General features: G+C 44.5%; 1 long non-coding RNA gene across 1 annotated transcript; it reads left to right on the top strand.

The window, feature by feature from the left end:
- The first annotated feature begins 1,436 nt into the window (after positions 1-1,436).
- On the top strand, positions 1,437-10,889 carry LOC129050802 (uncharacterized). Its single transcript, XR_008514605.1, has 4 exons — positions 1,437-2,261; positions 3,129-3,291; positions 4,596-5,773; positions 9,446-10,889. It is a non-coding gene; the product is annotated as an uncharacterized LOC129050802 (long non-coding RNA).
- Positions 10,890-11,597: the final 708 nt, after the last annotated feature.

Raw genomic sequence — 11,597 nt, 5'->3', positions numbered from 1 at the left:
GCGGATTAATATACAGTCAGGAAATTCAGACACTTGATACAACTTCTAAGAGCCTCTTTATTTGTATGAAAGAAGGGATCATCCTAAAATATTCTCTTCCCCTCCCCTTTGGGGTTTGAAGATCATCCCTCAAGACTCTGTCCCACTGACCATTTGGACAATGACCAGAGAATCCGTAGGCTGAGAGTGGGCGGCTTCCTGAGCACCCCATGCTGGCTGCAGGCTCCCCAAGCCTTCCATGTGTAGGCCCAATTTTGGCGTTTATTTATTATTAAAAACCCCATCTCTAGCTCTGAATCCTTTGCTTTTTGCTCTCGCCCGAAGTCTCTCCCACAACCCAGCTCCTCTGATCATCTGTGTCAGAAAGTTTCCTCTCTTGACCCAGGGGGAAATGAGCCCATTACCCCACGGAGCTGCTCAGTCCGGAGAAAATGGAGCGGAGGAAGTGGTAATGGCTTTTGCATCTGCCCACTGGGCTCCCTGCTCCTGAGCTGTATGACCTTGGGAAAGGTTCTCGACCTCTCTGGGTTTTTGATTGTTCTATTGTCAAGTGGGAGTTTGAAGAAACTTGGAGAAAACTTATTGTGATTGTGAGTGGGGAAAAATGCTTGAAAAATATAAAATGCTATAAAGAAGTAAACAATGCTGAATTGGTCGGGGCCCTGAAGGAAACAGACAGCGCAACCAAACTGAGTAATGGGAAGTGAGGTTAAAAAAGGGACTATTTTCAAAGGCATGGACAGGTTTGAGGACCCTGAAAAAGCAAGGGGCGGCACCTAGGGGCTGGAATCCATGGAGGTAGAATTGAAGGAGCAGCTGTTATAGAAGGCAGGATGTGGCTGTACAGAGAAGGCTGCCTTCAATACAGGGTACAGCCAGTGCATGGCGACCCAAGTATGGGGAGCTGGAGGGTTAAATATTCCAACCTGTTTTTCCTTGTACCCTCCACAAGCCCTTTGGGGCCTTGTATTGGCTAAACCCAACCAGAAGCTAGAAGGCGAGGGAGCCGTTGCTGCTGTCCATAGACTCCATTCTCTCAAGCCAGAAAGCAGGTGTAGAGGGTGGAGACTGGGTCTGGTGGGGGCAAATGGAACACAGCTGGGAACATCTGGAGCAAATGCCTGACAGTCACCGTGTTTTTTGAAAGTGCACCAGACACCATGGCAGTGCTTTGTATCATTGTCTCTCTGACTCTTCTTATCAGCCCTATGAGGTAGGAATATCTTATCCCCACTTTACAGATGAGCAGGCTTTGGCTTAGGTACGCTAATTGATATGCCCAGGATCACTCAGTCACTAGGTGGTAGAGGCAGTGGGTGAACTCAGAATCCCAGACTCCTTGAGCACGTTGCCGCATGGCCTCTCAAGGAGAGAGAAAGGGATATATGTTGGATCATCATTCTGGGTCACAGCAGCAGATTGACACTTTCTGCATTGTTCAGTATTCAAGTATCAGTGCCCACACTCAGCACCATGGATGCGTGCTGTGTTGGCCTCAAGATGCTCATAATGCAATTGTGGTCTCCATGGAGGCAGGAAGTACAGCCAGGTTTACAGGCACAGGAGATAGATGAGATGAACAATGCAGTAGAATATCACGCTTGGAGGCTAAGGAGCTCTGGGAAGTGAGGAGACAGCCAGCCCCAGATGACCCAAGGGCTTGGAGACTGGGGCTGACAAAAGCCGACCACCCGGGACTGCCTATGTGGAGTGAGAGAAGTGGGTTGGAGGTGGATGGAGATGAAAATGTCCTTCGAGGTACCTGTGGAACATGCAACTGGGCATGTCTAGCTGTGGGACTCTACAGAGCTTCAAGCAAGTTATTTAACTTCTATTTCCCAGACAACTCAAGAAACAGGCCTGCCTTACCTTATTTTTGCTCATCTGTGGATTAATATAGAGGAGCTAGGGAGGACGAAGCCTAAATATAGAAGGAGCCCTTGTCCCCATCACCATGTGGAAGTCATCTATCGACCAGGATCTCTTGCCTTAGACTAAATAATGGAAGTGAGAAAATAAGTTTTTATCATACGAAGACACTGACATTTTAGTGTGTGTTTTATACAACAGCCAGAATTAACTCACTCATACACAGAGTTTTCACATGTGAATCCTATATATAAAAAGGCTCTGCAAGATGGGAAGCTCAGAGCTTGCTTCAAGAGGAAACTTCTGTCTTCTAAGAGCAACTCGTCTAAGCAATGCAGAAAGAATCCCATCTTCCTCTAAATGAGACTCGGCCGTAGCCAAGCTGAGGCCAGGTGAGGCTAGGCTGGAAAGCCATTTAGACACCAGAGCTGGGGCACCCAGGAGATCAGCTTCTCTGAGCTGTTGGTGCAGCTGGGTTCCCTGTTCTCCAGAGGTGCAGAAGTGGCTGAGGCTTGGGCACTCTATAATTTCATCTGGTTTTAATATCAGGCCTCACGGTGAAATGACAGTCAGCTGGCAGGAAATTTATGTCCAATGCCGTCACTTTCTTACTGCATATTGATTGAAGTAGCTCTTATACAGCTAAGTCTCCAATGGGGAGGGTTTTTTTCCCCTCAAAATGAAGCCATTTTTTGTTAATTAATTGAGACCATCCGGCTTCCTCACCCTCCACTGTTGGCCCTACCACTGCACTCCCAGGATGAAGCCCCAGAAGAACTAGTGGGGCAGCAGCCAGGGTTTCCCAAACCATGGCCTAATTCAGTGCTATTTGATATTCCTGCAAACCCAGGACCCACACGATGTGCTGGGACAATGTTTGTTTGAAAAAGACATTTCCTCCCACTTTGTAATGCAAGCCTGGGACCAAATGAAATGCATGGATTTTCTGCAAATCTGGAGTTTGAAAGGATCCAAGGGAGGATAGCTTGGAAATGCATAGACTCACTAATTTCTCTATCCATGAAATGGGCATGCTGGTATGTTATCTGGCTACCTCAAAGCATAGTTAAGAAATAGGGTGGAAAATGTCTTTGTCAGTAAGGAATGCTCCCAACTTCAAGGAACAGAAAAGCCTACTACTCGTGATCTAAATTAATAGGGAGTTTTCTTCCACAACATATTTAAAGAATGGGATGTTGGGGCATTGGTTCAGCTACTCAATTATGTGATCAAGGTCTAAGATCTGTTTCATCTTCCAGTTCCAGCATCCTTAGCAGGTTGACTTTGGACCACATGTTTTTGCCTCCTGGTCCCAAAATGGCTGCTGGCTCCCCAGTCTTCACATCTGAATCCAATGCAGAAAAAACGAGGATCAAGGCAAAAGCTTTGTCCTAAGGAGATGTCATCTTTGTACTGGTTAAGGTAAGCCTTCCTTAGCAGATTGCGCCTCACATCTCAGGGATTGGGACTGGATCAGCAGGAGGGAAGAGGGCATGAGTGGTGACTTTGAATAGGCAATGGGTAGTTTTTGCCACAAAACCACAGACTAGCAGGCAAGATGAGCTCAATTCTAGCCTTGGTTCTGCATTTTGGGCGACTATGTGTCTTTGGGTCCTATCCCTGCCTTCTCTGGGCCTCAGGTTACTTTTTATACTAGGACTGAATTGAGCTCAGTGATCGTTAAGGGTATTCCCTTGAAGTCGGTGGCTCTGTGCTTATGGTCTGAGTGCAGTGGCTCAATAGTGGCATCCTCAGCAGAGGAAGCACATCAAGCCTCAGTGCAGAAAGCTGGGTGCCCCCCACCTGCCTTCTGTGTATGCCTCCTACTACCCTACAGTGCCAAATTCATCTGCCCCTGGGTCCTCCTTCCAGGATCAAATTCATTGGGGTTGATCTCAAAGAGTTAAACCTGAGAGAGTGCAGAGGCTGCCTGAGACAGAGGAGGCAGCACATGCTTAGGCCCAGCAGTGCTGGATTCTAGTCCTGGGGACGCTTTTGGCTTGCTTGGTCATCTTGGATCATTCTCTGGCCTTCCCTGTGCTGCTGGGTCATCTTGGATCATTCTGTGGCCTTCCCTGTGCCTCAGTTTCCCCATTTGTTCAGGGAGAGGGCTACACAAGATGACCTGTGCTGGGCTTTATAGCTCTAAACTGCATCTAAGAGGGTCAAGGAGGAAAACGAAAAGGAAAGCTGAGGTCTGGATTTTCGGGTCTGTAGAAGCCCTGGAGGTGGGGTGGGGCAGCCAGAGCTGCCATAGACAAACAAGAAGCCCTCCTGAATGAAGAAGCCAGAGTTTCTCTGAGCTAACAGTACCTAGTTCCAGCGAGGATGATACACTGATGGTTCTCAGAGCCCCAGGGAACCAGGGGCAGATCCTCTGGTTATTTTTAATTCTGGCTCAGTTCATGTTTTGCAGACATCGCTAAGCATGGCCTGGAGACAACCCTATTCTCCCAAAGTCAGGGTTTAAGCATTCCTTCTAAGAATACTTGGCAATGACCCATCTCCCTATATTTTTCACATTCCTCCCTTACCCCTCCCCTCCTCCCTTTTTTCCTTTCTCTCTCCCTCCCTTCCCCCCTTTCCTTTTCCCTTCCTTTCTCCCTCCCTCTCTTCTTTCTTTCTTTTTTCTCCTTCTTTCCCCCATTTCTCTCTTCCTTCTTCCCTCCATTCCTTCCTCCATTCATTCATTCCTTCCTTCCTCCCTCCCTCTCTTCCTTCCACAGAAATGTGCTGCTCAACTACTGTGTGCTGGATGCTGAAGATATACTGAAGGACAAAGATACACTGATGGCATTAAAGTTGAAACCTGAGGGGAGTTAGCCAGGAGTACTTGGCCCTGGTGCACCCCCTGCCACTGAGGCGGGGTTGCTAATGGCTCACCACTGCCCCTCTCCAGGAAAGCATCTGCCCAGGCAGGGAGCCACTTCACCCAGATTTCCTGAGAAATTCCGTGTTCCTCCCACTACCACCCTGAAGGGCAGAATTTAGTCAATAACTGATGTGAGGGTTCAAAAGCCCAGCCTCCCTGCCTGAAGGTGGGAAAACTGGTGCCATCCACTCTCCAGAGCTCCCCATGGGGTCAGGCTGAGGCTGGACTCTTCCTGAATGCACAGCAATGCTCAGCCTCTTCTCTCACTCTCTACCAGCTTGCTCCTGGGAACCATTCCTCAGAAAGCCACTTGTACAAGTATCTCCATGTCCATCTATTTTGGGGAACTTAAGACGCCAGGTGACCAAATGCTCCAGCACAAAGAACCGCATACACAAAGCCCCCGAGAGAGAATACAGGAAGTTCAGGAGAGCTGCAAGCAATTCAGGGTGGCTGGATTGAGCAATGAAGGTGCTTCTAGGGTGCTGAGCCTAGAAGCTGCCAACCCATGCTGCAAGGCCCAGAGTTTCCACCCGTGCTGCTCTCCTGACCCAAGCCTGGTGAGCTATCAGTTGGAACCTGCCTCATCCCTCTGTACTGCCTTGGTTTCCACAGATACAAGCAAGCCCAGCCACAAGAGAGGGAGATTTTGAAAAAGAGGGGGCCTCCAAAGGAAGTCAGAGGTGTGCCTTGCTGACAAGATTGCACCAAGCATTTTGCAGGCCCTGTGGATCAATAGCAATGCATGACTGAGAGGCTCAGCCCTGACTGGTTACTTACTTGTGTGCCCAAGGGAAGCAGCCATTGTCAACCTGAGTCCTAAGGCTTGCTCCCTGGCTCTGAGACATATTCCTCGGCTTCTAGCCCTCTCCTCACTCAGGAAGAACAGCATCCATCTAGTGGAGGGCAGGAACACATACAACACGGGCAGATGGAGCAATAGTTAAGAGCCTTTGCTGTGGAATCAGATTGTATCAGTCAGCTATTGCCATAATAATGCTGTGTAACAAATGACCACAAAATCTCATAACAGTAAGTATTATTGATATGGCCCATAACAATATGTATTAATTTAGCTAATGCCTCTGTGGATTGGCTGGAACAGCTCCACTGACCTTTAGCTGAGATTGTTTGTATATTAGTGGCTCAGCTAGGAATCAGCTGATCCAGGCAGTGGAGCTGGGTCTGTCCTACCTGAAGATCTGTACATCTGCTCCTCTTGTCTGTTAACCTCCTTGGTCCAGTGAGCTAATCAGGGTACATTCTCATAGCAATGGCCCATGAACTTGCCAGGGAATATTCTCACAAGCAAAGAAAATAGAAACATGAAACCTCTTAAGGCCTACACTCAAAACTGGCACACTGTCACTTCTGTTTCATGATCTTGGTCAAAGGAAGTCACATACTTGAGCATAAAGTCAAAGATGGGAAATACACTCCACCCCTTTACTGAGTGGTACTGTAGTCACCCAACAAAGGGTAAAAAATCAGGGTGAATAATGCTATCTGTTTCAGACTATGTCTTTGGAATTGTTATTTTATGAGTTGCAAGCTGTGTGACTCTGAGTAAGTTACTTAACTTCTCTGAGCCTTCCTTTCCTTTTTTCTGGGGGGGAGGGGGTGGGGAATACAGGGATTCATTTATTACTTTTGGTTTATGAACAAAGGAACCCAATAAACCTTCTATTTATTTATTTATTTTATTTATTTATTTTTAATTTTTGATTTTTTTTTGAGACAAAGTCTCACTCTATTGCCAGGCTGGAGTGCAGTGGCACGATCTCGGCTCAGTGCAATCTCTGACTCCCTGGTTCAAGCGATTCTATTTATTTCTTATAAAAGATTATCCGTTTACATTTAAAACGAAAACACAAAACAAAAAATCCCAAATCAATTCCCACAGACAACACAAAAAAGGGGAAAAGCAGATTATTTTCCCTGCTTTCAGGCTTTATTACACAGGTTCAAAAATGATTATTTAATGCCATCCTTACATCAAAGAACGTACTGCCGTGCTTCTCTGCACTGAGTCTTAGGATATGTTAATGTGGCCAAGTCAAACTTAAATATAGTCCGAATGACATCACAATTTACAAATGCATATGCCAGGATTCAGAGTGAATAGGAGGAAAAACCTCAAATGCTTTAGAATACAGTTTAATCAAATGAGTTAAATGAAATAAGAAACATTTAATTTGGTAGGCTATCCTGTTAAATAATGAGTTTTCCTTTTCTATAAAAGAGAGATAATGATGGTAGCTTCCTTTGGGGTGGTTGTGAGAACCCAAATAATGCAGAGAAAGTAGGTAAGTCATGGCTCTGTAAAGTTAGTTATCTTAGCACCAAGAAATGCTATAGCCACGAGGAACCATCCTTAGGACACAGCCAGCTCTAGGGTAGCAGAGAGAAACAGAACTCTGATCCTCGATGAAATTATTGAACTGGCTGATGGAATGGAATAACTAGAAACCGCCAAACACTAGACTTCTGTAAACGCAAATATGCCCTTACTGTTTAAGCCAGTGTGGTCACTTTTCCATTACTTACAGCCAAAAATGCCCCTTCTGATAGAGACTCAGACTTTTAATGTTTTCACAATCTTTTTTCTTAAACTCCAATTCTTTTCGGAATGAATATCTCTTGAAATTAAATACTCAGCCATCTTTTTTTTTACTAATAGTTTCACAACAATTTACTTTTCTTTCATTAAATTCAAGCTAAATATATTCAATAGCTTTTATTCAAAGTAACATAAATACATAACAGGAGCCCATTTTTATAACTCACTTCTGTTTGGATCCATCTGCCTGGTTTCCTATTTGTCTGCCCTCCTTTCCATCAGTGCATATGTGGAGAGGAACAGCTGCGGCAACATGCACTAATGTGAACAACGGCTATTTAGAATGATTTTTGTTTTGATTTTTATTTTTTACATGTTAAAGTTTCTTGTGTTGCGTAAATGAACACATAACTTTTTTTTACCAAAAAATAATTTTTGGTAAATTTTTTGGTACAATGTTCTTTCACAAAACCTAAGCCGCTGTCATAATAAAGACAAAAGCTGCCCACTATTTACAATAGCGGAGACTTGGAACCAACCCAAATGTCCATCAATGACAGACTGGATAAAGAAAATGTGGCACATACACACCATGGAATACTATGAAGCCATAAAAAAGAATGAGTTCATGTCCTTTGCAGGGACATAGATAAAGCTGGATGCCATCATTCCCAGCAGACTAACACAGGAACACAAAACCAAACATCGCTTATAAGTGGGATTTGAACTTATAAGTGGGAGTTGAACAATGAGAACATGTTCTCACTTATAAGTGGGAGTTGAACAATGAGAACACATGGACACAGGGAGGGGAACATCACACACCAGGGCCTTTTGGGGGGTGGGGGGTGAGGGGAGGGAAAGCATTAGGACAAATACCTAATGCATGCAGGGCTTAAAGCCTAGATGATGGGTTGATAGGTGCAGCAAACCACCATGGCTCACTTATACCTATGTAACAAACCTGCGTGTTCTGCACATGTATCCCAGAACTTAAAGTAAAATTTAAAAAAAGACAAAAGTTGCCATTAATTGAGTGCCCTCTACATTCTAGATCATTCCATCCTGAAGCATATTAAAGATTGCATAGGCAGAATCCAGACTCCTTCTTCCTCTTTCCTCACTTTGCACCAAGTTTATCTCTTTATCCTCGTTATCTTACAGTCTCAAGAGACACCTGTGACATATTAGGTTGGTGCAAAGGTAATGTGGTTTTTGACATTAAAGTAATAACGAAAGCTGCACATACTTTTGCACCAACCTAATAGCAAGTCAAAATTGTAATTGCTGCCCTATTTGAAAAAGAGTGAGCTGAATCTGTAGAAACTAAAGGGCTTGGCCAAAGTCCGTCAACTGAAACTCAGGTCTCCAGATTCCCACTCTGGAGCCTCTAGGGTTAGGACTATTGGGAGGTTTCAGATTAGATGCCATGAATTGCATCTTCTCAGTCCAAGACTTAGTGTATCCACTCTCCATCTTCTGCTAGCAGCCCATTTGAGGTTAGCCAGATCTCTAAGACAGTCTAATGAGACTCCCATTCTAATGCTCAAAGAGCTTTTTATGAATAACAATTAGCATTGGAGACTTTTTTTAAGTTGCTAATATTAATTTTACAGAAATAAAATCTAATTGAATTCCTTCTGGCTCTCCCCCATTAAGTTAATGTTATCGACCTTTAACGGATGTCTTAATTAGACTTTCCTATTAATGGGAATATGGCTCAATTTTCAAATAAGGGCCTAAGCTGCCAATATTCCCATTTGGTCTTTTAATTAAGGTGAGAAAATATTAACCAATTACACTAGGTTATTGCCTGGGCTCTTTGTAAGATGAGGAGGTCACAATAAACCAGGCATTCAAGGAGAGTAAATGAGGGTAGGAGTCGGGTTTGGGACAGTGGGGAAAGGCAAGTTGGGCCCCCAGCCACCTGGAGGAGGGGATCCAGGGCCCAGGATAGTTATTGCTCCATGTAGAGATGTGGATGTGGAAGCAGGTTTTTAATACTTACCTGTATTCCTCCCTGACATTGCTGGGATTTGTGGAAAACTCAGTTGGCAAGTGTATCACTTTGATGTGCTGTGTAACAAAACCCCCCAAAACTTAGTAGCTTTAAAAACAACCTTTGTTATTTCACAATTCTGCAGGACAGCAATTTGGGCTGAGCTTGGGTGAAACTTCTTCTGGACTAAGCCAGATTTGACGCATCTTGACTGGGTATGTTCACGAGTCTGCAGTCGACAAGTGGATCACTTGGGCCTGGAAGGATAATGTTGGCCTCACCTTGGACTGCTTTGGCTTCTCTCCATGAGTTTGTTCATCCTCTAGCAGTCTAGCCGAGGTTATATGGTTTCAAGAGCTGCAAGAAGGCAAGTGCTTTTTAAGTCTCTGCTTGTGTTACCACAAGTGCTTTTTAAGTCTCTGCTTGTGTTCTATTGGCCAAAGCAAGTCACATAGAGGGCACGGCCCCACTACCAAAGGATGAAGATACAGGAGGCATGAACAAATTGGGCCATTTCTGTAATTAACCCACTGAAGCAGGTTGGGTGAAAAGCAGATGGATATAAGCTGGATGCAGTGGTTTACACCTGTAATCCCAACACTTTGGAAGGCTGAGGTGGGAGGATTGCTTGAGTCTGGGTGGTAGATGATGCAGTAGCTGTGATTGCACCACTGCACTCCAGCCTAAGCAACAGAGCAAGACCCTCTCTTGAAAGAAGAAAAAAAAAGCAGGTGGATATAGAGATAGAGGTGTCTGACACAGCTCAGAGACAATAAATCATAGGTCTAAAATCTAAATGCCTAGACAGCATGGCACATGAATGAATGCAACATCCCTCATTGTAGGCACCCTGGGACCCTGGTGACCCACACCCTAAGGGAATCTCCACTATTCACTCCCATCCAATCACTGCCTTGCAGAGACACCAGCCTGGGGTGGTCAAAGAGTCCCTTTTCTCTATTGAAACCAGACATCTGTATTTTAGTATAGAGTTTCTCACTGTTTAAAGGTTGGAGACAAATTAAAATTTTTAAATCCTAGATAGTCAGTTGAGAAATAGGGAGACAATTTAAACAGGCTTTTCACAAAAGAGAAAAATTCAAATGGCTAATAAATATATAAAGTAATGCCTGACCTCATTAGTCATCAGAGAGATGCAAATTAAACCAGTGATGAGGTACAGTTCACATGACAATCTCAGACACCACTGGTGGCACTGCAAGTTGAGGCAAGACGTTATCTAGAAGAGTTGAAGATATGCAAAGACCATACCCAGAAATTCCACTTCTTGGCACATATTAAGACATGTGAGTCTATATTCTACAGAGTCAAGAACGAGCATAGCAGCATTGTACCAAACAGGCTGACATTGGAAACAACATCAATAATAGAACCAATAAATATGTTGTTGTGTACCCATACAATGGAGTGCTATACAGCAATGAAAATGACCAAAATATTGATATAGGCAACAACATGAATGACTCACACAAACCTGATGCTGAGTAAAAGAAGCAAGACATAAATGAATGCATATTGTATGATTCCATTTATATGAAGTTCAAAAAAGAATAAAACTAACCTACATATTTACGTATCTGTATGTGGATGATAAAATCAACTTTTAGAAGGGAGGAAAACCTTACATAACAGCCTAGATGATGGTTACTTCTGGGGGCAGAGAAGGGGTGGTGATTGTCTAGGGCACTACAGGGGCTTGGGATTTCTGGCAATATTTTCTCCCTTGACTGGGTGGTCGTTACATGAGTTGGGTATTTGAGCAGGCCTTGGCAGGACAATTTGTTTGCTCTGAGTGGAGATGACCGGCATTGCTTGGTGGTATCAGCTGGTGACAGGGCTAGTATGGAGGACCCAAGATGCCTTCACTCACATTATTAGTGCCTTGTCCGGACAAGGTGGAAGACAGGGCTTATCTGGGCCCTTTTTCCTCTCCATGTGGTCTCTCCAGCAGGGTAGTTGAAATTCTTACAAGATGGTGGCTCAGGGCTCCAAGAGGCAGGAAGTGGAAGCTGCTGGTCTCTTAAGGCCTGAGCCTGGAAACTAGCACAATTTACTTCCACCAAATTCTATTCATCAAAGCAGTCACAGAGCATCCAGGTCCAAGAATAGGAAGCATGGAACCCACCTCTCCATGGAAGGATGTCAAAGAATCTCTGGCCATCTTTAATCTGTCACACTACTGTTTTTATTATGACTATGTATGTATTTATTTAGGTTGACTCTTGAACAACACAGGGGGGCTAAAGGTGCCAACCCCTGCACAGTTGAAAATCCGT

Source organism: Pongo abelii, chromosome 18, assembly GCF_028885655.2.
Source record: "Pongo abelii isolate AG06213 chromosome 18, NHGRI_mPonAbe1-v2.0_pri, whole genome shotgun sequence".
Classification (NCBI taxonomy): domain Eukaryota; kingdom Metazoa; phylum Chordata; class Mammalia; order Primates; family Hominidae; genus Pongo; species Pongo abelii.
Note: the sequence above shows the minus strand (reverse complement) of the source record. Positions and strands in the feature narration are given on the sequence as shown.